The following is a 23,151-nucleotide window of genomic DNA, read 5'->3' as shown; positions in this document are numbered from 1 at the left end:
AGTGCTAAAAACACACACACACACACACTCGTGCAGTCAAGGGCGGGCAAGTAGACACAACATACATAAACACACATGAATAACTTTAATAATATCTTATAGTAATAGAGAAACTCTATAAAAAAACAGAATAGTAGGATATGCAGGACAGTAGAACTGTAATGATATTAAGAAGTTGGAAGTACAGTAAACCGCTTTTCAAGTAGTATAAATATATATAAACTAAGAAATATAGTGCAAATATGAAAATAAATTATAAACGAGAAATACAGGGAAAAAAGGAAAATATAACTTACTCATGATTCAGATGGGGAAGATTCTCGTCTCGCAAGGAAAGCCTTAATTTTTAGAGAACCATGAAGAAAGCCAGTTATAAGGGTGGCTGCCCCCCCTCGAGATAACGATAAGACCAAGGTCCCTCCCGGTTGTTTAGTCGTCTTGCTTACGTCATTTTTTTAACCTAGGGAAATGAGAATCTTGGTTTTTGAAAACCTAGGGAATTGGGAATCCTGGTTTTTGAAAACCTAGGTAAATAGAAACACTGGGTTTTTGTTTCCTGGGTTGTTGGAAATGCCTGGGTTCTGATTTTATGTGTAAAGTAAAACCCCTGGTTTCAATTCTATGGGTAAGTGAAATAGGCCTTTTCTGGAAACCTATGGGTTATCTAGTGTGTAAATACAGTATAAAAACTGGAGCTTAAGCTCAGGGTATTGGGGATCACTTTTGAGAATTCTCATCGGTGTGGATCTCGTGTGGTGGAATGGAACAATAAAGCTGGACCCTTGCTTCTTCTCACTCACGGCTGGTGTGTTTTTTCTATCTCCAACTGGGCTCAGAGGTAGATGTGAGTATTGGCTTCTAAGTTGAGTTTTAAATGTTTTTGGGTAATAGGCTAAATTCGAGCCAACACCACTTTTTGGCCCCGTACACGCCTGATTATTGCTGTTAATGCTAAATAACATAAGCTGAAATTTTAAATATTGATGTTAAAACACTGAAATGAGGGCCCCATCCCTATATTTTGTCTAGGATCCGACAAATCACTAAATCTGTCCTTGTGCTAGCCACTACACCACCACATAGAACACAAGTTTTATTTTATACATTTACAAAATATATAATTTATTTTAAAAAATTTGTATGATTTGCATTTTTATGCTATAATATTTGTGATTTTATGTGAAACTATTATAAACAGGTGTCACTCAAGTGAATTAAATGATGTAGATAATGACTGAATCCTACTCTATGGACCCTTAGTCTCTGTATAAGAGGATTTCACTGGAGATGAAGTAATAGATTTAAACTCTATGTAGAGCGCTCTCTCGTGGCTCCACCCTCCACACACGTTCGAACCAATCATATTATCCTCCCTGGCATCCATGGGCGTGGCTAACCGCGTCTGTCTGTTAAAGGTAGCAGGTTGTACATGGCGAGCGGGTTACTCACTGAGGACTGGTGATTGGTGTAATGGAAGCCGTCTCTGAACCGCATTTAATGACGGAGAATTACAGAATTGGAGAGAAAACGCAGCACTGAGCAACTTGTAGACTTAACACCCGACTGTAGGTGGCTAGGTGAACACGTTTGGCCTTATTTATTCGCTAAGCTGCTAGCTTGTTAGCTCTGCGGCTGTTTTGGTATAAAGTACTAACTTGAGTTAACTCGGTGGGAGTTTATTTAGCGCCGGATAAACGGTGAACTAGTTAGTTTAGTAAATCTGACGCTTCTCGGGAACTTGTAGTTTATCCGCCTCGCTGTCTGGGTGACGCAGAGAGCAACTGTTTACCAAGTGACTTTATTTTCAGTGCTTTTTGAACTGTCTCTCAGCCCTAAGTAGTTCCGCGGTATTTGTGTGGAATTGGGATGAGCGTCTAGTTAAAGGGTTGATGTCTCGCTGGCGCAGTGATTTGTTCTTTAGGAGTGTTTTTCTCTTGAACAGCTCTCTGTGTGGAGACTTGAGGTAGTTCTGTAGTCACAGGTGCACAAATCAGTCACACAGCTCCAGCTCCACCTGCGCCTCTCGTAGGGAAACGGTTTCTGTGCACTGGCTCCGTCCCAAATCACCTTGTATGGAATCTCTATCTCTAGCGCACTAGGTGCGGTAGACACTCCATTCGTTCGTGTGTAGTGTACCTAGATACGCAGTCGTGCAGGATTTGGGCACAGGCCACGCTAATGAAACATCATCCATTTCAAATCAAGTTGCTATTGTTAAACACTTCACTAAAACCTGTATGGAAACGTTACTGTTCAGTTGTTCTATAAGCGCAATTTCAACCAAATACAGTGGAGTGTAAAAGTTTGTACCCCCTTTTGGTTTCTTTTGGACGGATGGGTGTTAAATGTCCTAAACACTACAAAATTTGACTGCAAGTAGAAGTTAATTTTATTATCAGACTCAGATATCCATGTTAATATTTTCAATACTGATCATTAGTGTTAAATGACTTGATGATTTTGTGGTCAGTAAACCGTTTTTGCGTTGATTTTGATGTATGTTTTGGATCACTGTCCTGCTGGAAGATCCAACCACGGCACATTTTAATCTTTCTGGCAGAGGCAGTCAGGTTTTTATTTAATATCCATGTATCCTAACAATATGTCCAGGTCCTCTGGCAGAAAAACATTCCCAAAACATTAAAGATCCACCACCATATTTAACCGTGGGCATGAGGTACTTTTCCGTATGGCTACCTATCTGTGTGCTTCAAAACCACCTCTGGTGTTTATTACCAAAAAGCTCTATTCTGGTTTCATCTGACCATAGAACCCGATCCCATTTGAAGTTCCAGTAGTGTCTGGCCAACTGAAGACACCTGAGTGTGTTTTTGGATGAGAGTAGAGGCTTTTTTCTTGAAACCCTTCCAACAACTTGTGGTGATGTAGGTGACTTCATATTGTAGTTTTGGAGACTTTCTGACCCCAATACACAACTAACTCCTGAAATTCTCTAGCTGTGATCCTTGGAGATGTTTTGTCCACTCGAACCGTCCTCTTCAGTGTGTTGAGACAATATAGACACGCGTCCAATTCCAGGTTAATTCATAACATTTCCAGTTGACTGGAACTTCTTAATTATTGTCCTGATGGTGGAAATGGGCATTTTCGATGCTTGTGCTATTTTCTTATAGACACTTCCCATTTTGTGAAGCTCAACAACCTTTTGCTGCACATCACAGCTACAGTGGTGCTTGAAAGTTTGTGAACCCTTTAACGTTTTCTATATTTCTACATAAATAACAAGATTTTCAGACAAGTCCTAAAACTACTCAAAGAGAACCCATTTAAACAAACGTGACACTTGGTCACGTTTACTTGGTCATTTATTTATTGCAGAAAATAATCCAATATTACATATCTGGGAGTGGCAAAAATATGTGAACCTTTTGCCTTCAGTATCTGGTCTGACCCCCTTGTGCAGCAATAACTGCAACTAATCATTTCCAGTAACTGTTTATTAGTCCTGCACATGGGCTTGGACATCAGTTTTGGCCATTCAAACCAATAACTTTATTGTTCTTTAACCATTATTTCTTTTGGGCCATTGTCTTATTGCATGCCCCACTTTCTCTTGAGATTCAGTTCAGTTCCTGGGTTCATTCTTGCCCTGCGTTTGGGGAACTCACCACTACACTAATTATAATCTTTCAGATAGCTTGGAGATTTAGTACGTGTAGACCTTCTCAACTCGGGGTTTTCCATCCCAAGGAAAGTTTCTGATGCAGCCACTTCAGAAGTTCCTCCCAGTTTTTGTTTGTGACTTTCCTCAGAGAATGAAGAACCTGAGTCTTTTGTAGAATGCGCTGGAATGGCAACATCTGGCCGTGAAGTGTCTTACAACACTGGTGCTACGGATATTGCATTGTGCCCATCTCTCACCTGATCAATATGTCAGTGCACTACCTGCCCACTTCCCAATGCTACTGTGCACCATACAGGACCAGTCTTTTTCTGAACTGTTCCTGGAATAAAAGTAGGTCCAGAGCTGAAGTTCCTAGTATACACTGGGTCACCCACCACGAGATATCTTTCCTTTGCATGTTGGTCATGGTACCATTTTTCTCAATTATTTGTATCTCAATGAGACCCTGTGTAGACCAGTTTCCTTCCACACAGCCGATTAGCGGCTGATTTGCCAGTGGTCGACTGTGGCGTCGTTCGGTGACTGAACAGCACTCTGCCTAGCTTTTTCAATGGACTCTCCAGCACTCTTTTCATCAGGGTTTTGAATGTTTGAACGGCCCTTTCACCCAGACCACTGGAAGATGCATGGTAGGGTGCTGTGCTTGTGTTTAATTCCATTTCTTTCCATAAACTCTTGGAATTCAGCACTGGTAAAAAACAAAAAAACTGCTATGGTCTGACATCACTACTTCTGGTATCCTGTGTTGGCTAAAGGTTTGTCTTAAGCACTGAATGGTAACTGTGGATGTAGACTTGATTAACAGATAAGCCTCTATCCATTTTGAGAATGCTTCTACCACGATCAAGAACATTCTACCCATCCACGGTGCACCGTAATCAATGTGAATCCTTCTCCATGGCTGCTCTGGTATCTCTCACGCATGCAGTGGCGCGTTTGCCGGAGCGTTTCTGTTTTCCTGACAGACTGCACACGATTTGACCAATGCTTCCACCTCTGCATCCAAGTGTGGCAACCACATATAGCTACGCACCAGGCCTTTCATCCTGGTAATTCCCGGATGGGTTTCGTGTAGATGTCTTAGAAGAGCCGCACGCCGCGGAGGTGGAACCACTACGCGAGTCCCCATAAAACTAAGCTTCCCTGTATGCAGAGTTCATCCTATTTCCTTACATATTAGCGATGTCATGATACCAAAAATCTAGTCGTTGGTAAAGATACCACCAAAAGTACACATGCTCAGTACCATGGTGTGATTTTTTTTTTTTTTTAAATAACTCAGAGAATTAAAAAAAAAAAAAACCTAAAATTAAAAACTCCTGGAGGGCATCCTCCTCTGGCTGATACTGGGAGAGAGAGAGAGGGAGAGAAAGGGGGGGGGGAGAGAGAGAGAGAGAGAGAGAGAGAGAGAGAGATTTTGATTTTAGTTCAAACACTGTCTGACCATGACTAATAAGTGCTAAGGTGCACTCCTGAATGCACACACACCCCTTATACTCTGAATGCAGGCATTAGTTTAAATTCACTGATACGGTGTCAGGATAAAAAGATTTATTAAAAGCATGAACATGTGAATAATTATTAGTGACATTAGGCTACATTTAGCTGACAGGACACGGGCTGAATGGAGATGCATGGTGGTCCATTAGGAGGTAGTTTATAACACTGCAATGCGTTAGCGTTTAACAAATAACTGGATATCTCAAACATTACATGGAGCATAATGTTAGCTGATTTCACGGCTACAATGCCAGCTGTCTCAAACATAATATAGGACCTGTCTTTCGACTGTAATCCTATGGCATTAATTTTGTGACATTAAAATATCTCTACTTCTCCCAAGGACTCGCACTTGCTCCTTCTTTGCCTCAGTCCACTCTTTTCTATCCTACTTAGTACCTCATCCAAGTTCTGCAGATGTTCATTAGCCCCTGAGACTAGAATGCAATCCAGATAAACTGTGACGCGTGTGATGTCTTGCAGAATCCCTTCTATTGTGTGCTGGAAGATCGCTGGACTTGAAGCAACTCCAAATGGTGGCCTGTTGTAAGTACATAATCCCTTGTGCATGTTGATTGTAACGTACTTATTGGAATTTTTGTACAGTATTATCTTCTGATGCGCATGGGTCATGTCCTGTTTGGAAATTCTTTCCTCCTGCCGACTGAGCAAATAAATCTTCTACCTTGGGAATTAGATACTGCTCCACACTAGAGCTGGATTTACTGCGAATTTATAATCCCTACAAGTTGGGGTAGAACCATCAGTTTTCTGACTGGAACAATGGGAGCTGCCCACTCTGCAAACTGCATTGGTTCAATGATCTTGTCTTCCACCAGCCTCTGGAGTTCTCTCTCCAGTAGTGGACCCAACTCTTCTTTGAACACTTTGGATTGTCTCTCCAATACGTTAGCCAATTTATGACCTGGTACATTTGCTACTGTATTTACAAGCTGAGGCAACAAATGATTTCTAAACCCCCCCCCCCCCCCCCCCCCCAAATATTTGAATGTTGAATGTTTGAATTTTACCAAAATGAAGCTCGTTTAACCGCATGTTTATTCCTTACATAATACATATTAAACGCAAAGCATGTAGGGGTTCTACATGCATATGGTATTTGCACAATCAATAACCTATTCGAGTAATACATTGTCGTATATAAACTTGATTTTGTGTTTGTGTCTGCAGTGTCCAAAGCCCAGGCTGACCCCCCACCCCTTCAACCTTTGCAGCAATGCTGGCAGCACTATTTCCCAAAGACAACCTCTGGATATGACGCTGAGCACGTGCAATCAACTTCTTCTTTGGTCGACCATGGCGAGGCCTGTTCTGAGTGGAACCTGTCCTGTTAAACCGCTGTATGGTCTTGGCCACCGTGCTGCAGCTCAGTGTCAGGGTCTTGGTAATCTTCTTAAAGCCTAGGCCATTTTTATGTAGAGCAAGAATTCTTTTTTTTCACATCCTCAGAGAGTTCTTTGCCTTGAGGTGCCATGTCGAACTTCCAGTGACCAGTATGAGGGAGTGTGAGAGTGATGACACCAAATTTTACACACCTGCTCCCCATTCACACCTGAGACCTTGTAACACTAACAAGTCACATGACACCGGGGAGGGAAAATGGCTAATTGGGCCCGATTTGGACATTTTTACTTGGGGGTGTACTCACTTTTGTTGCCAGCGGTTTAGACATTGTGTGTTGAGTTATTTTGAGGGGACAGCAAATTTACACTGCTACACAAGCTGTACACTCACTACTTTACACTGTAGCAAAGTGTCATTTCTTCAGTGTTGTCACATGAAAAGATATCATCAAATATTTACAAAAATGTGAGGGGAGTTCTCACTTTATTGTGAAGTACTGTACATCTTTTTATTTACTTTAATATTTATTCATAGTGTGTGTGTGTTTGTTTTTATATATATAAAATAGATAGAGCGAGCGAGCAACGGTAGCGTGTCTGACTCCAGATCAGAAGGTTGCGTGTTCAAATCACGTCGGGGTCATTCAATGCACTGGAGTGAGATCTACCATTTGATCTTGAAAATCTCCCTTAATGTCCAGGGAAGGGAAACCAGGCAGGTTATCCCTTTAAAGGGCTCGTGCCTTGTCCTCTGAAAGAGCTCTTGCCCAGATGTCAGACACTAGTCGCAACAGTCACAGCCCACCACCTGTCTCCGAGTTCCAATGCGTCTTGATCGCCACGCCGATGAACAAGTATGCCTTGCACCATGATGCGCTGTAGGCTTCGAGCTGGGACCTCGTGGCGCAACGGAAGTGCGTCTGACTCCAGATCAGGAGGTTCAAATCACGTCGGGGTCATTCAATGTGCTCTTTTTCACACAGACCCATGATTTTCTGCGCAGTCTAATAAGGATGCTGTTATATGGACTCCAATCTCTATGATGACCACCCATGTCTTTGTCAACTTCATGCTAAAAGGTAACAAAGCTTAGGTAGCAACACTCTCACCTAGTAACCATTAGTAACTTGACAACCTGCTGAATGTTTACCCTTAGTTTGCCCATTTTGCTTGCTGAACAAAACATGCTGGAAAGAGGTACCTTAGATGGTTTCACTGGACCTCTCAGAGGATCTGGAGGGTACTACAACACCCAAACAGGGACTGTTTGACTGTGTGAACCCTGGACCCTCAGATTAAAAGTCTGATGCTCTACCGACTGAGCTACCTGGGCTCGAGGAGAGGGAGAGAGCGCACTTTACCCTCGAGCTTGTAGGTCAGGCCTGTGGATGCTCTAGTTCAACGGTTCTCACAGACATAAATGGTGCTCAGCCCTTGGCTTGGAAAGGGCGCATCCCATCTGGTTCTCATGGCTTTCTACAAACTATTAACACAGCTCAGCACCACTATTCAAGGATACAAACCAACAGGGTTCAACCACGGCTCTGTCCTTCATACTTCTTTACCCACTGACTGCCTGCAGTCTGAGACATACAAAGAGACAAGGTTCTTGTGAAACCTGTAAAATGGTGACGTTAACCAACAAGAGAATGTTGAACTTTGGTCCTATCTATTATGTTGGCCAGTTTCTAAGTTGAGATCAACTTAACCCCAGTGCTTTCTGTTTAACGACCTTGTTCGTATTTTTGTTTACAACTAGCACACTTTTGACCAGCATGTCGCTTGGAAATCGTTACCAGCATAACTCTTGTTCGTAAGGCTCACTCTGGAGGCTTGTCTTGGTTCAAGGAATGCCTTCGTGTCATGGTATGAGAACAAGTAGAATAGCATCAGCATTTTTAATTAAACTTGGCTTTTCTGCACAAGGAGACCAAAATTTCTAACAAACACGTTAATTCCACACCACAGACTGACGTGTAATCTTGGCTCTGTATGCCTCGCAAAAAGCAGGTTCACGCCACCTTTGCCACTGATTGCCCATCGTCTGACACGTATAATGACACAAAGGCCTCGTACAAATGGTAAATGTGTGAAGTTACCCAGAAGAAGGCTGAAGCATGGTTCTATCGCATAGTCAGTTGAGTCCCTGAGTTGCGCTTCAGGTATAAGTTGTCCACGCTTCACTCTCACGCACTGGGGTGAGATCTACCATTTGATCTTGAAAATCTCCCTTAATGTCCAGGGAAGGGAAACCAGGCAGGTTATCCCTTTAAAGGGCTCGTGCCTTGTCCTCTGAAAGAGCTCTTGCCCAGATGTCAGACACTAGTCGCAACAGTCACAGCCCACCACCTGTCTCCGAGTTCCAATGCGTCTTGATCGCCACGCCGATGGACAAGTATGCCTTGCACCATGATGCGCTGTAGGCTTCGAGCTGGGACCTCGTGGCGCAACGGAAGTGCGTCTGACTCCAGATCAGGAGGTTCAAATCACGTCGGGGTCATTCAATGTGCTCTTTTTCACACAGACCCATGATTTTCTGCGCAGTCTAATAAGGATGCTGTTATATGGACTCCAATCTCTATGATGACCACCCATGTCTTTGTCAACTTCATGCTAAAAGGTAACAAAGCTTAGGTAGCAACACTCTCACCTAGTAACCATTAGTAACTTGACAACCTGCTGAATGTTTACCCTTAGTTTGCCCATTTTGCTTGCTGAACAAAACATGCTGGAAAGAGGCACTTTAGATGGTTTCACTGGACCTCTCAGAGGATCTGGAGGGTACTACAACACCCAAACAGGGACTGTTTGACTGTGTGAACCCTGGACCCTCAGATTAAAAGTCTGATGCTCTACCGACTGAGCTACCTGGGCTCGAGGAGAGAGAGAGAGCGCACTTTACCCTCGAGCTTGTAGGTCAGGCCTGTGGACGCTCTAGTTCAACGGTTCTCACAGACATAAATGGTGCTCAGCCCTTGGCTTGGAAAGGGCGCATCCCATCTGGTTCTCATGGCTTTCTACAAACTATTAACACAGCTCAGCACCACTATTCAAGGATACAAACCAACAGGGTTCAACCACGGCTCTGTCCTTCATACTTCTTTACCCACTGACTGCCTGCAGTCTGAGACATACAAAGAGACAAGGTTCTTGTGAAACCTGTAAAATGGTGACGTTAACCAAGAGAATGTTGAACTTTGGTCCTATCTATTATGTTGGCCAGTTTCTAAGTTGAGATCAACTTAACCCCAGTGCTTTCTGTTTAACGACCTTGTTCGTATTTTTGTTTACAACTAGCACACTTTTGACCAGCATGTCGCTTGGAAATCGTTACCAGCATAACTCTTGTTCGTAAGGCTCACTCTGGAGGCTTGTCTTGGTTCAAGGAATGCCTTCGTGTCATGGTATGAGAACAAGTAGAATAGCATCAGCATTTTTAATTAAACTTGGCTTTTCTGCACAAGGAGACCAAAATTTCTAACAAACACGTTAATTCCACACCACAGACTGACGTGTAATCTTGGCTCTGTATGCCTCGCAAAAAGCAGGTTCACGCCACCTTTGCCACTGATTGCCCATCGTCTGACACGTATAATGACACAAAGGCCTCGTACAAATGGTAAATGTGTGAAGTTACCCAGAAGAAGGCTGAACCATGGTTCTATCGCATAGGCAGTTGAGTCCCTGAGTTGCGCTTCAGGTATAAGTTGTCCACGCTTCACTCTCACGCACTGGGGTGAGATCTACCATTTGATCTTGAAAATCTCCCTTAATGTCCAGGGAAGGGAAACCAGGCAGGTTATCCCTTTAAAGGGCTCGTGCCTTGTCCTCTGAAAGAGCTCTTGCCCAGATGTCAGACACTAGTCGCAACAGTCACAGCCCACCACCTGTCTCCGAGTTCCAATGCGTCTTGATCGCCACGCCGATGGACAAGTATGCCTTGCACCATGATGCGCTGTAGGCTTCGAGCTGGGACCTCGTGGCGCAACGGAAGTGCGTCTGACTCCAGATCAGGAGGTTCAAATCACGTCGGGGTCATTCAATGTGCTCTTTTTCACACAGACCCATGATTTTCTGCGCAGTCTAATAAGGATGCTGTCATATGGACTCCAATCTCTATGATGACCACCCATGTCTTTGTCAACTTCATGCTAAAAGGTAACAAAGCTTAGGTAGCAACACTCTCACCTAGTAACCATTAGTAACTTGACAACCTGCTGAATGTTTACCCTTAGTTTGCCCATTTTGCTTGCTGAACAAAACATGCTGGAAAGAGGCACCTTAGATGGTTTCACTGGACCTCTCAGAGGATCTGGAGGGTACTACAACACCCAAACAGGGACTGTTTGACTGTGTGAACCCTGGACCCTCAGATTAAAAGTCTGATGCTCTACCGACTGAGCTACCTGGGCTCGAGGAGAGAGAGAGAGCGCACTTTACCCTCGAGCTTGTAGGTCAGGCCTGTGGACGCTCTAGTTCAACGGTTCTCACAGACATAAATGGTGCTCAGCCCTTAGCTTGGAAAGGGCGCATCCCATCTGGTTCTCATGGCTTTCTACAAACTATTAACACAGCTCAGCACCACTATTCAAGGATACAAACCAACAGGGTTCAACCACGGCTCTGTCCTTCATACTTCTTTACCCACTGACTGCCTGCAGTCTGAGACATACAAAGAGACAAGGTTCTTGTGAAACCTGTAAAATGGTGACGTTAACCAAGAGAATGTTGAACTTTGGTCCTATCTATTATGTTGGCCAGTTTCTAAGTTGAGATCAACTTAACCCCAGTGCTTTCTGTTTAACCACCTTGTTCGTATTTTTGTTTACAACTAGCACACTTTTGACCAGCATGTCGCTTGGAAATCGTTACCAGCATAACTCTTGTTCGTAAGGCTCACTCTGGAGGCTTGTCTTGGTTCAAGGAATGCCTTCGTGTCATGGTATGAGAACAAGTAGAATAGCATCAGCATTTTTAATTAAACTTGGCTTTTCTGCACAAGGAGACCAAAATTTCTAACAAACACGTTAATTCCACACCACAGACTGACGTGTAATCTTGGCTCTGTATGCCTCGCAAAAAGCAGGTTCACGCCACCTTTGCCACTGATTGCCCATCGTCTGACACGTATAATGACACACAGGCCTCGTACAAATGGTAAATGTGTGAAGTTACCCAGAAGAAGGCTGAACCATGGTTCTATCGCATAGGCAGTTGAGTCCCTGAGTTGCGCTTCAGGTATAAGTTGTCCACGCTTCACTCTCACGCACTGGGGTGAGATCTACCATTTGATCTTGAAAATCTCCCTTAATGTCCAGGGAAGGGAAACCAGGCAGGTTATCCCTTTAAAGGGCTCGTGCCTTGTCCTCTGAAAGAGCTCTTGCCCAGATGTCAGACACTAGTCGCAACAGTCACAGCCCACCACCTGTCTCCGAGTTCCAATGCGTCTTGATCGCCACGCCGATGAACAAGTATGCCTTGCACCATGATGCGCTGTAGGCTTCGAGCTGGGACCTCGTGGCGCAACGGAAGTGCGTCTGACTCCAGATCAGGAGGTTCAAATCACGTCGCGGTCATTCAATGTGCTCTTTTTCACACAGACCCATGATTTTCTGCGCAGTCTAATAAGGATGCTGTTATATGGACTCCAATCTCTATGATGACCACCCATGTCTTTGTCAACTTCATGCTAAAAGGTAAAGCTTAGGTAGCAACACTCTCACCTAGTAACCATTAGTAACTTGACAACCTGCTGAATGTTTACCCTTAGTTTGCCCATTTTGCTTGCTGAACAAAACATGCTGGAAAGAGGCACCTTAGATGGTTTCACTGGACCTCTCAGAGGATCTGGAGGGTACTACAACACCCAAACAGGGACTTGAACCCTGGACCCTCAGATTAAAAGTCTGATGCTCTACCGACTGAGCTACCTGGGCTCGAGGAGAGAGAGAGAGCTCACTTTACCCTCGAGCTTGTAGGTCAGGCCTGTGGACGCTCTAGTTCAACGGTTCTCACAGACATAAATGGTGCTCAGCCCTTGGCTTGGAAAGGGCGCATCCCATCTGGTTCTCATGGCTTTCTACAAACTATTAACACAGCTCAGCACCACTATTCAAGGATACAAACCAACAGGGTTCAACCACGGCTCTGTCCTTCATACTTCTTTACCCACTGACTGCCTGCAGTCTGAGACATACAAAGAGACAAGGTTCTTGTGAAACCTGTAAAATGGTGACGTTAACCAAGAGAATGTTGAACTTTGGTCCTATCTATTATGTTGGCCAGTTTCTAAGTTGAGATCAACTTAACCCCAGTGCTTTCTGTTTAACGACCTTGTTCGTATTTTTGTTTACAACTAGCACACTTTTGACCAGCATGTCACTTGGAAATCGTTACCAGCATAACTCTTGTTCGTAAGGCTCACTCTGGAGGCTTGTCTTGGTTCAAGGAATGCCTTCGTGTCATGGTATGAGAACAAGTAGAATAGCATCAGCATTTTTAATTAAACTTGGCTTTTCTGCACAAGGAGACCAAAATTTCTAACAAACACGTTAATTCCACACCACAGACTGACGTGTAATCTTGGCTCTGTATGCCTCGCAAAAAGCAGGTTCACGCCACCTTTGCCACTGATTGCCCATCGTCTGACACGTATAATGACACAAAGGCCTCGTACAAATGGTAAATGTGTGAAGTTACCCAGAAGAAGGCTGAACCATGGTTCTATCGCATAGGCAGTTGAGTCCCTGAGTTGCGCTTCAGGTATAAGTTGTCCACGCTTCACTCTCACGCACTGGGGTGAGATCTACCATTTGATCTTGAAAATCTCCCTTAATGTCCAGGGAAGGGAAACCAGGCAGGTTATCCCTTTAAAGGGCTCGTGCCTTGTCCTCTGAAAGAGCTCTTGCCCAGATGTCAGACACTAGTCGCAACAGTCACAGCCCACCACCTGTCTCCGAGTTCCAATGCGTCTTGATCGCCACGCCGATGGACAAGTATGCCTTGCACCATGATGCGCTGTAGGCTTCGAGCTGGGACCTCGTGGCGCAACGGAAGTGCGTCTGACTCCAGATCAGGAGGTTCAAATCACGTCGGGGTCATTCAATGTGCTCTTTTTCACACAGACCCATGATTTTCTGCGCAGTCTAATAAGGATGCTGTCATATGGACTCCAATCTCTATGATGACCACCCATGTCTTTGTCAACTTCATGCTAAAAGGTAACAAAGCTTAGGTAGCAACACTCTCACCTAGTAACCATTAGTAACTTGACAACCTGCTGAATGTTTACCCTTAGTTTGCCCATTTTGCTTGCTGAACAAAACATGCTGGAAAGAGGCACCTTAGATGGTTTCACTGGACCTCTCAGAGGATCTGGAGGGTACTACAACACCCAAACAGGGACTGTTTGACTGTGTGAACCCTGGACCCTCAGATTAAAAGTCTGATGCTCTACCGACTGAGCTACCTGGGCTCGAGGAGAGAGAGAGAGCGCACTTTACCCTCGAGCTTGTAGGTCAGGCCTGTGGACGCTCTAGTTCAACGGTTCTCACAGACATAAATGGTGCTCAGCCCTTAGCTTGGAAAGGGCGCATCCCATCTGGTTCTCATGGCTTTCTACAAACTATTAACACAGCTCAGCACCACTATTCAAGGATACAAACCAACAGGGTTCAACCACGGCTCTGTCCTTCATACTTCTTTACCCACTGACTGCCTGCAGTCTGAGACATACAAAGAGACAAGGTTCTTGTGAAACCTGTAAAATGGTGACGTTAACCAAGAGAATGTTGAACTTTGGTCCTATCTATTATGTTGGCCAGTTTCTAAGTTGAGATCAACTTAACCCCAGTGCTTTCTGTTTAACCACCTTGTTCGTATTTTTGTTTACAACTAGCACACTTTTGACCAGCATGTCGCTTGGAAATCGTTACCAGCATAACTCTTGTTCGTAAGGCTCACTCTGGAGGCTTGTCTTGGTTCAAGGAATGCCTTCGTGTCATGGTATGAGAACAAGTAGAATAGCATCAGCATTTTTAATTAAACTTGGCTTTTCTGCACAAGGAGACCAAAATTTCTAACAAACACGTTAATTCCACACCACAGACTGACGTGTAATCTTGGCTCTGTATGCCTCGCAAAAAGCAGGTTCACGCCACCTTTGCCACTGATTGCCCATCGTCTGACACGTATAATGACACAAAGGCCTCGTACAAATGGTAAATGTGTGAAGTTACCCAGAAGAAGGCTGAACCATGGTTCTATCGCATAGGCAGTTGAGTCCCTGAGTTGCGCTTCAGGTATAAGTTGTCCACGCTTCACTCTCACGCACTGGGGTGAGATCTACCATTTGATCTTGAAAATCTCCCTTAATGTCCAGGGAAGGGAAACCAGGCAGGTTATCCCTTTAAAGGGCTCGTGCCTTGTCCTCTGAAAGAGCTCTTGCCCAGATGTCAGACACTAGTCGCAACAGTCACAGCCCACCACCTGTCTCCGAGTTCCAATGCGTCTTGATCGCCACGCCGATGAACAAGTATGCCTTGCACCATGATGCGCTGTAGGCTTCGAGCTGGGACCTCGTGGCGCAACGGAAGTGCGTCTGACTCCAGATCAGGAGGTTCAAATCACGTCGCGGTCATTCAATGTGCTCTTTTTCACACAGACCCATGATTTTCTGCGCAGTCTAATAAGGATGCTGTTATATGGACTCCAATCTCTATGATGACCACCCATGTCTTTGTCAACTTCATGCTAAAAGGTAAAGCTTAGGTAGCAACACTCTCACCTAGTAACCATTAGTAACTTGACAACCTGCTGAATGTTTACCCTTAGTTTGCCCATTTTGCTTGCTGAACAAAACATGCTGGAAAGAGGCACCTTAGATGGTTTCACTGGACCTCTCAGAGGATCTGGAGGGTACTACAACACCCAAACAGGGACTTGAACCCTGGACCCTCAGATTAAAAGTCTGATGCTCTACCGACTGAGCTACCTGGGCTCGAGGAGAGAGAGAGAGCGCACTTTACCCTCGAGCTTGTAGGTCAGGCCTGTGGACGCTCTAGTTCAACGGTTCTCACAGACATAAATGGTGCTCAGCCCTTGGCTTGGAACGGGCCCATCCCATCTGGTTCTCATGGCTTTCTACAAACTATTAACACAGCTCAGCACCACTATTCAAGGATACAAACCAACAGGGTTCAACCACGGCTCTGTCCTTCATACTTCTTTACCCACTGACTGCCTGCAGTCTGAGACATACAAAGAGACAAGGTTCTTGTGAAACCTGTAAAATGGTGACGTTAACCAAGAGAATGTTGAACTTTGGTCCTATCTATTATGTTGGCCAGTTTCTAAGTTGAGATCAACTTAACCCCAGTGCTTTCTGTTTAACCACCTTGTTCGTATTTTTGTTTACAACTAGCACACTTTTGACCAGCATGTCGCTTGGAAATCGTTACCAGCATAACTCTTGTTCGTAAGGCTCACTCTGGAGGCTTGTCTTGGTTCAAGGAATGCCTTCGTGTCATGGTATGAGAACAAGTAGAATAGCATCAGCATTTTTAATTTAACTTGGCTTTTCTGCACAAGGAGACCAAAATTTCTAACAAACACGTTAATTCCACACCACAGACTGACGTGTAATCTTGGCTCTGTATGCCTCGCAAAAAGCAGGTTCACGCCACCTTTGCCACTGATTGCCCATCGTCTGACACGTATAATGACACAAAGGCCTCGTACAAATGGTAAATGTGTGAAGTTACCCAGAAGAAGGCTGAAGCATGGTTCTATCGCATAGGCAGTTGAGTCCCTGAGTTGCGCTTCAGGTATAAGTTGTCCACGCTTCACTCTCACGCACTGGGGTGAGATCTACCATTTGATCTTGAAAATCTCCCTTAATGTCCAGGGAAGGGAAACCAGGCAGGTTATCCCTTTAAAGGGCTCGTGCCTTGTCCTCTGAAAGAGCTCTTGCCCAGATGTCAGACACTAGTCGCAACAGTCACAGCCCACCACCTGTCTCCGAGTTCCAATGCGTCTTGATCGCCACGCCGATGAACAAGTATGCCTTGCACCATGATGCGCTGTAGGCTTCGAGCTGGGACCTCGTGGCGCAACGGAAGTGCGTCTGACTCCAGATCAGGAGGTTCAAATCACGTCGGGGTCATTCAATGTGCTCTTTTTCACACAGACCCATGATTTTCTGCGCAGTCTAATAAGGATGCTATTATATGGACTCCAATCTCTATGATGACCAAACATGTCTTTGTCAACTTCATGCTAAAAGGTAACAAAGCTTAGGTAGCAACACTCTCACCTAGTAACCATTAGTAACTTTAGATGGTTTCCTAAAGACACCTTAGATGGTTTCACTGGACCTCTCAGAGGATCTGGAGGGTACTACAACACCCAGACAGGGACTTGAACCCTGGACCCTCAGATTAAAAGTCTGATGCTCTACCGACTGAGCTACCTGGGCTCGAGGAGACAGAGGGAGCGCACTTTACCCTCGAGCTTGTAGGTCAGGCCTGTGGACGCTCTCGTTCAACGGTTCTCACAGACATAAATGGTGCTCAGCCCTTGGCTTGGAAAGGGCGCATCCCATCTGGTTCTCATGGCTTTCTACAAACTATTAACACAGCTCAGCACCACTATTCAAGGATACAAACCAACAGGGTTCAACCACGGCTCTGTCCTTCATACTTCTTTACCCACTGACTGCCTGCAGTCTGAGACATACAAAGAGACAAGGTTCTTGTGAAACCTGTAAAATGGTGACGTTAACCAAGAGAATGTTGAACTTTGGTCCTATCTATTATGTTGGCCAGTTTCTAAGTTGAGATCAACTTAACCCCAGTGCTTTCTGTTTAACGACCTTGTTCGTATTTTTGTTTACAACTAGCACACTTTTGACCAGCATGTCGCTTGGAAATCGTTACCAGCATAACTCTTGTTCGTAAGGCTCACTCTGGAGGCTTGTCTTGGTTCAAGGAATGCCTTCGTGTCATGGTATGAGAACAAGTAGAATAGCATCAGCATTTTTAATTAAACTTGGCTTTTCTGCACAAGGAGACCAAAATTTCTAACAAACACGTTAATTCCACACCACAGACTGACGTGTAATCGTGGCTCTGTATGCCTCGCAAAAAGCAGGTTCACGCCACCTTTGCCACTGATTGCCCATCGTCTGACACGTATAATGACACAAAGGCCTCGTACAAATGGTAAATGTGTGAAGTTACCCAGAAGAAGGCTGAACCATGGTTCTATCGCATAGGCAGTTGAGTCCCTGAGTTGCGCTTCAGGTATAAGTTGTCCACGCTTCACTCTCACGCACTGGGGTGAGATCTACCATTTGATCTTGAAAATCTCCCTTAATGTCCAGGGAAGGGAAACCAGGCAGGTTATCCCTTTAAAGGGCTCGTGCCTTGTCCTCTGAAAGAGCTCTTGCCCAGATGTCAGACACTAGTCGCAACAGTCACAGCCCACCACCTGTCTCCGAGTTCCAATGCGTCTTGATCGCCACGCCGATGAACAAGTATGCCTTGCACCATGATGCGCTGTAGGCTTCGAGCTGGGACCTCGTGGCGCAACGGAAGTGCGTCTGACTCCAGATCAGGAGGTTCAAATCACGTCGCGGTCATTCAATGTGCTCTTTTTCACACAGACCCATGATTTTCTGCGCAGTCTAATAAGGATGCTGTTATATGGACTCCAATCTCTATGATGACCACCCATGTCTTTGTCAACTTCATGCTAAAAGGTAAAGCTTAGGTAGCAACACTCTCACCTAGTAACCATTAGTAACTTGACAACCTGCTGAATGTTTACCCTTAGTTTGCCCATTTTGCTTGCTGAACAAAACATGCTGGAAAGAGGCACCTTAGATGGTTTCACTGGACCTCTCAGAGGATCTGGAGGGTACTACAACACCCAAACAGGGACTTGAACCCTGGACCCTCAGATTAAAAGTCTGATGCTCTACCGACTGAGCTACCTGGGCTCGAGGAGAGAGAGAGAGCTCACTTTACCCTCGAGCTTGTAGGTCAGGCCTGTGGACGCTCTAGTTCAACGGTTCTCACAGACATAAATGGTGCTCAGCCCTTGGCTTGGAAAGGGCGCATCCCATCTGGTTCTCATGGCTTTCTACAAACTATTAACACAGCTCAGCACCACTATTCAAGGATACAAACCAACAGGGTTCAACCACGGCTCTGTCCTTCATACTTCTTTACCCACTGACTGCCTGCAGTCTGAGACATACAAAGAGACAAGGTTCTTGTGAAACCTGTAAAATGGTGACGTTAACCAAGAGAATGTTGAACTTTGGTCCTATCTATTATGTTGGCCAGTTTCTAAGTTGAGATCAACTTAACCCCAGTGCTTTCTGTTTAACGACCTTGTTCGTATTTTTGTTTACAACTAGCACACTTTTGACCAGCATGTCACTTGGAAATCGTTACCAGCATAACTCTTGTTCGTAAGGCTCACTCTGGAGGCTTGTCTTGGTTCAAGGAATGCCTTCGTGTCATGGTATGAGAACAAGTAGAATAGCATCAGCATTTTTAATTAAACTTGGCTTTTCTGCACAAGGAGACCAAAATTTCTAACAAACACGTTAATTCCACACCACAGACTGACGTGTAATCTTGGCTCTGTATGCCTCGCAAAAAGCAGGTTCACGCCACCTTTGCCACTGATTGCCCATCGTCTGACACGTATAATGACACAAAGGCCTCGTACAAATGGTAAATGTGTGAAGTTACCCAGAAGAAGGCTGAACCATGGTTCTATCGCATAGGCAGTTGAGTCCCTGAGTTGCGCTTCAGGTATAAGTTGTCCACGCTTCACTCTCACGCACTGGGGTGAGATCTACCATTTGATCTTGAAAATCTCCCTTAATGTCCAGGGAAGGGAAACCAGGCAGGTTATCCCTTTAAAGGGCTCGTGCCTTGTCCTCTGAAAGAGCTCTTGCCCAGATGTCAGACACTAGTCGCAACAGTCACAGCCCACCACCTGTCTCCGAGTTCCAATGCGTCTTGATCGCCACGCCGATGGACAAGTATGCCTTGCACCATGATGCGCTGTAGGCTTCGAGCTGGGACCTCGTGGCGCAACGGAAGTGCGTCTGACTCCAGATCAGGAGGTTCAAATCACGTCGGGGTCATTCAATGTGCTCTTTTTCACACAGACCCATGATTTTCTGCGCAGTCTAATAAGGATGCTGTCATATGGACTCCAATCTCTATGATGACCACCCATGTCTTTGTCAACTTCATGCTAAAAGGTAACAAAGCTTAGGTAGCAACACTCTCACCTAGTAACCATTAGTAACTTGACAACCTGCTGAATGTTTACCCTTAGTTTGCCCATTTTGCTTGCTGAACAAAACATGCTGGAAAGAGGCACCTTAGATGGTTTCACTGGACCTCTCAGAGGATCTGGAGGGTACTACAACACCCAAACAGGGACTGTTTGACTGTGTGAACCCTGGACCCTCAGATTAAAAGTCTGATGCTCTACCGACTGAGCTACCTGGGCTCGAGGAGAGAGAGAGAGCGCACTTTACCCTCGAGCTTGTAGGTCAGGCCTGTGGACGCTCTAGTTCAACGGTTCTCACAGACATAAATGGTGCTCAGCCCTTAGCTTGGAAAGGGCGCATCCCATCTGGTTCTCATGGCTTTCTACAAACTATTAACACAGCTCAGCACCACTATTCAAGGATACAAACCAACAGGGTTCAACCACGGCTCTGTCCTTCATACTTCTTTACCCACTGACTGCCTGCAGTCTGAGACATACAAAGAGACAAGGTTCTTGTGAAACCTGTAAAATGGTGACGTTAACCAAGAGAATGTTGAACTTTGGTCCTATCTATTATGTTGGCCAGTTTCTAAGTTGAGATCAACTTAACCCCAGTGCTTTCTGTTTAACGACCTTGTTCGTATTTTTGTTTACAACTAGCACACTTTTGACCAGCATGTCGCTTGGAAATCGTTACCAGCATAACTCTTGTTCGTAAGGCTCACTCTGGAGGCTTGTCTTGGTTCAAGGAATGCCTTCGTGTCATGGTATGAGAACAAGTAGAATAGCATCAGCATTTTTAATTAAACTTGGCTTTTCTGCACAAGGAGACCAAAATTTCTAACAAACACGTTAATTCCACACCACAGACTGACGTGTAATCGTGGCTCTGTATGCCTCGCAAAAAGCAGGTTCACGCCACCTTTGCCACTGATTGCCCATCGTCTGACACGTATAATGACACAAAGGCCTCGTACAAATGGTAAATGTGTGAAGTTACCCAGAAGAAGGCTGAAGCATGGTTCTATCGCATAGGCAGTTGAGTCCCTGAGTTGCGCTTCAGGTATAAGTTGTCCACGCTTCACTCTCACGCACTGGGGTGAGATCTACCATTTGATCTTGAAAATGTCCCTTAATGTCCAGGGAAGGGAAACCAGGCAGGTTATCCCTTTAAAGGGCTCGTGCCTTGTCCTCTGAAAGAGCTCTTGCCCAGATGTCAGACACTAGTCGCAACAGTCACAGCCCACCACCTGTCTCCGAGTTCCAATGCGTCTTGATCGCCACGCCGATGAACAAGTATGCCTTGCACCATGATGCGCTGTAGGCTTCGAGCTGGGACCTCGTGGCGCAACGGAAGTGCGTCTGACTCCAGATCAGGAGGTTCAAATCACGTCGGGGTCATTCAATGTGCTCTTTTTCACACAGACCCATGATTTTCTGCGCAGTCTAATAAGGATGCTGTTATATGGACTCCAATCTCTATGATGACCACCCATGTCTTTGTCAACTTCATGCTAAAAGGTAACAAAGCTTAGGTAGCAACACTCTCACCTAGTAACCATTAGTAACTTGACAACCTGCTGAATGTTTACCCTTAGTTTGCCCATTTTGCTTGCTGAACAAAACATGCTGGAAAGAGGCACCTTAGATGGTTTCACTGGACCTCTCAGAGGATCTGGAGGGTACTACAACACCCAAACAGGGACTGTTTGACTGTGTGAACCGTGGACCCTCAGATTAAAAGTCTGATGCTCTACCGACTGAGCTACCTGGGCTCGAGGGGAGAGAGAGAGCGCACTTTACCCTCGAGCTTGTAGGTCAGGCCTGTGGACGCTCTAGTTCAACGGTTCTCACAGACATAAATGGTGCTCAGCCCTTGGCTTGGAAAGGGCGCATCCCATCTGGTTCTCATGGCTTTCTACAAACTATTAACACAGCTCAGCACCACTATTCAAGGATACAAACCAACAGGGTTCAACCATGGCTCTGTCCTTCATACTTCTTTACCCACTGACTGCCTGCAGTCTGAGACATACAAAGAGACAAGGTTCTTGTGAAACCTGTAAAATGGTGACGTTAACCAAGAGAATGTTGAACTTTGGTCCTATCTATTATGTTGGCCAGTTTCTAAGTTGAGATCAACTTAACCCCAGTGCTTTCTGTTTAACGACCTTGTTCGTATTTTTGTTTACAACTAGCACACTTTTGACCAGCATGTCACTTGGAAATCGTTATCAGCATAACTCTTGTTCGTAAGGCTCACTCTGGAGGCTTGTCTTGGTTCAAGGAATGCCTTCGTGTCATGGTATGAGAACAAGTAGAATAGCATCAGCATTTTTAATTAAACTTGGCTTTTCTGCACAAGGAGACCAAAATTTCTAACAAACACGTTAATTCCACACCACAGACTGACGTGTAATCTTGGCTCTGTATGCCTCGCAAAAAGCAGGTTCACGCCACCTTTGCCACTGATTGCCCATCGTCTGACACGTATAATGACACAAAGGCCTCGTACAAATGGTAAATGTGTGAAGTTACCCAGAAGAAGGCTGAACCATGGTTCTATCGCATAGGCAGTTGAGTCCCTGAGTTGCGCTTCAGGTATAAGTTGTCCACGCTTCACTCTCACGCACTGGGGTGAGATCTACCATTTGATCTTGAAAATCTCCCATAATGTCCAGGGAAGGGAAACCAGGCAGGTTATCCCTTTAAAGGGCTCGTGCCTTGTCCTCTGAAAGAGCTCTTGCCCAGATGTCAGACACTAGTCGCAACAGTCACAGCCCACCACCTGTCTCCGAGTTCCAATGCGTCTTGAGCGCCACACCGATGAACAAGTATGCGTTGCACCATGGTGCGCTATAGTTTTTGCGATGGGACCTCGTGGCGCAATGGTAGCGCGTCTGACTCCAGATCAGAAGGTTGCGTGTTCAAATCTCGTCGGGGTCATTCAATGTGCTCTTTTTCACACAGACCCATGATTTTCTGCGCAGTCTAATAAGGATGCTGTTATATGGACTCCAATCTCTATGATGACCACCCATGTCTTTGTCAACTTCATGCTAAAAGGTAACAAAGCTTAGGTAGCAACACTCTCACCTAGTAACCATTAGTAACTTGACAACCTGCTGAATGTTTCCTTAGTTTGCCCATTTTGCTTGCTGAACAAAACATGCTTGAAAGAGGCACCTTAGATGGTTTCACTGGACCTCTCAGAAGATTTGGAGGGTACTACAACACCCAAACAGGGACTTGAACCCTGGACCCTCAGATTAAAAGTCTGATGCTATATATATATATATATATATATATATATATATATATATATATATATATATATATAAA

At 45.0% G+C, this 23,151-nt stretch overlaps 1 long non-coding RNA gene and 1 other non-coding gene across 3 annotated transcripts; both read left to right on the top strand.

The window, feature by feature from the left end:
- Positions 1 to 1,402: 1,402 nt before the first annotated feature.
- LOC128630871 (uncharacterized) lies at positions 1,403 to 7,743 on the top strand. Of its 2 annotated transcripts, none has more exons than XR_008395124.1 (3): positions 1,403 to 1,565; positions 5,630 to 5,692; positions 6,338 to 7,743. It is a non-coding gene; the product is annotated as an uncharacterized LOC128630871 (long non-coding RNA). The 2 variants fall into 2 exon arrangements; XR_008395123.1 differs by having other exon boundaries at positions 1,403 to 1,569.
- Positions 7,744 to 22,683: 14,940 nt separating this feature from the next.
- trnaw-cca (transfer RNA tryptophan (anticodon CCA)) lies at positions 22,684 to 22,755 on the top strand. The gene has a single exon. It is a non-coding gene; the product is annotated as a tRNA-Trp (tRNA).
- The last annotated feature ends 396 nt before the right edge of the window (positions 22,756 to 23,151 follow it).

Source organism: Ictalurus punctatus, unplaced genomic scaffold, assembly GCF_001660625.3.
Source record: "Ictalurus punctatus breed USDA103 unplaced genomic scaffold, Coco_2.0 Super-Scaffold_100068, whole genome shotgun sequence".
In the NCBI taxonomy this organism is placed as follows: Eukaryota; Metazoa; Chordata; class Actinopteri; order Siluriformes; family Ictaluridae; genus Ictalurus; species Ictalurus punctatus.
This window is presented reverse-complemented; position numbering and strand designations above follow the sequence as displayed.